Consider the following 3,042-nt stretch of genomic DNA (forward strand, 5'->3'; position numbering starts at 1 on the left):
TTGTTTCTTTTAAAATTTTTTTTCCTTTTTTTCTCCTTTTTTCCCCATTTTTTCTTTTTTTTTCCCTTTATTCCCCTTTTTAAATATTTTATTCTTTCTTTTTATCTTTATTTTTTTTTTTAAATTTTCTTTTCTTCATATTTCCTTATTATTTATTTAGTTTTTCATGCAATTATTAATATCGCTCTTCCGCTCCCCCATCTTTTTATTACTTTTATTTTACATTATTTTATTTTATTATTTTATTTTACCGTGACATTTTACGATCTATCTGTACTTTTTCACACCTTCTTCTCTTCTACTTTTCTTTCACTTCTGGCTTCCCTTCCCTTCCCTTCCCTTCCCTTCCCTTCCCTTCCCTTCCCTTCCCTTCCCTTCCCTTCCCTTCCCTTCCCTTCCCTTCCCTTCCCTTCCCTTCCCTTCCCTTCCCTTCCCTTCCCTTCCCTTCCCTTCCCTTCCCTTCCCTTCCCTTCCCTTCCCTTCCCTTCCCTTCCCTTCTCTTTCTCCTCGTCACCCGCGCGTGAGTAGGCCCGGCACAGCCTCTGTCACGAAGAAGGGGGTCGCTTGCGTGGCCGGGGAGGGATGGGGGGGTCCGCGACGGGGTTGCGGGTATGCGGGTAGACCTGGCTGCCGGCCGGCGCCTGATCTTCCCGGCCCCGCGTCCGTCTTCCACCTTCCCCCCCCCCCCCAGTCCACACCGCACGAGCGGGAACGCGACCCGTACCCAACGGTGGCCCGCCTCCGCCTGCCCCCACCCCGGCCCTCGCTCACAACCCGCCCTCTCCCGGACGCATCTTGCCCGACCGGCCCGCGACCGTGTTTTTTTATTTGTTTGCTTGTTTTTGTTTTTGTTTTTTTTTTGTTTGGTCGGTCACTCGCTCGGTTATTTGTTTGGACCTGATTGGCCCGTTTGGTTTTTTTCTTTTCTTTCCTTTTTCCGCCGGTGTGCTCCTGAAGGCTCGGCCCAATGGCGGCTCGACTCGGCGACCGGAGCCCGCCAAAACGCCTCGCCACCACCACCACCGCCACCACCGCCACCACCGCCACCACCGCCACCACCTCCTCCTCCCGCCGAAATCCCACGTACTGTTCCACCTCATCTGCCGGCTGGGAGAGAGGCTAGGCGCGAACCCCGCGGGGGTCGCGGCCGCCTCCAGCCGGCCCACCTCTCGCCGCTGCTGTCTTCCCGCCGCTCTTTTGCCATCCCTCGCCACGCGGCCTGCCCGCAGTCCGGATATTCGGCCCGAACGGAACCCGGTGGGCGGGGCCCGTGCACGCGCCCACGCTCTTCCTGCAGAACCAGGGAGGCGGGGGGGGGCGGGGCGGCTTTTTCAAAAACTAAAAAAGGGGAAAGTAAAGAAGAACCCACGAGAAAAACAAACAAACAAACAAACACACAAACAAACGGAAAATAATAAAACCGAGAGGGCGCGTGGGGGCACGGACAAACAATCGAACGGACCAAAGTACGAACGAACGTACGAACAAACAAACACGCAGACAATAGGGCAAAACCGCGGTGGCGGTGGCGGGACGGCCAGCTTCAAGCAAGGCCGAACCGAGAAGCCCGGGTGCGTCCCGACCCGGCGAACAGCGGCCGGCTCATACGTGCACCCTGGTCGTTCCGTGGCTGCGGCCGAGTTGCGTCTCCGTGGCGCCTCCGGTGCTCCGGCACGGTCAACACGGCTCGACCCCTGGCCATCGCGGCTCGAGTGCGCCGGCACGGTCCAACGTCTCCCGGCGGGCTCCGTTCGGTTCGGACGTTCCGCGGTGGCGTCCGGCGGTCTCAGCCGCGGCGGCTCGAGTGCGCCGGCACGGTCCAGCCTCTCCCGGCGGGCTCCGCTCGGCTCGGACGTTCCGCGGAAGTGGCCAAGTGTCGCTCTCGTGGCGGCTCCTCTGCGCTGGCACTGTCTACCCGGCTCCGAGCGTCTCCGGAGGGTGGGGGGAAGGGGGGGGGGGAACGGCTTCGGCGGCTAGGCGTCGCTTCCCATGCGGCTCGACTAGGTCGGCACGGTCTACCCGGCTCCGAGCGGGCTAGGGTGCTTGGCGACGGCTGCTAGAGGTCGCTGCCCATGCGGCTCGACTAGGTCGGCACGGTCTACCCTGCTCCGTGCGTGCACGAGGGCTCGGCGGCGGTCGCTAGGTGTCGCTGCACGTCTGCCAGCCCGTCCGTCAGCGACCTCTAGCGTCCGCTGCGGAGCAGGGTAGACCGTGCCAACGTGAGTCGGCCGCCGCTCAGCGACCCCTGGCCGCCACCGCATGAGCTTCGGTCCGCTCGGAGCCGGGTAGACCGTGCCGACCAATTCGAGCCGGACGTGCAGCGACCGCTGGCCAGCGCGGAGGCTCGTGTGCGCCGGCACGGTCCAGCCTCTCCCGGCGGGCTCCGTTCGGTTCGGACGTTCCTCGGTGGTGTCCGGGGGTTCTCAGCTGCGGCGGCTCGAGTGCGCCGGCACTGCACAGCCTCTCCCGGCGTGTTCCGCTCGGCTCGGACGCTCCTCAGCGGAGTCGGGCGATCTGAGCCGCGGCGACACGGTCCAGCCTCTCCAGGCGGACTCAACTCGGCTCGGACATTCCGCGGAAGTGCCCAAGTGCCGCTCTCGTGGCTGCTCCGCCGCGCCGGCACTGTGTACCTGGCTCCGAGCGTCTCCAAGGGGGGGTGGTGGGTAGTAAGGGGGGGGGGGGGGGGCACGGCGTCGTCGGCTAGGCGTGGCTGCCCATGCGGCTCCACTAGTTCGGCACAGTCTACCCGGCTCCGAGCGGGCCGTGGTGCTCGGCGGCGGCGGCAAGGGGTCGCTGCCTATGCGGCTCGGCTAGGTCGGCACGGTCTACCCAGCACCGAGCGGGCCGTGGTGCTCGGCGGCGGCGGCTAGGGGTCGCTGCCCATGCGGCTCGACTAGGTCGTCACGTTCTACCCGGCTCCGAGCGGGCCATGGTGCTCGGCGGCGGCGGCAAGGGGTCGCTGCCTATGCGGCTCGTCTAGGTCGGCATGGTCTACCCGGCTCCGAGCGGGCCGTGGTGCTCGGCGGCGGCGGCTAGGGGTCG

The sequence above is a fragment of the Coturnix japonica genome, chromosome 20 (assembly GCF_054131305.1).
Source record: "Coturnix japonica strain WE chromosome 20, WE-NBRP24, whole genome shotgun sequence".
Classification (NCBI taxonomy): Eukaryota; Metazoa; Chordata; class Aves; order Galliformes; family Phasianidae; genus Coturnix; species Coturnix japonica.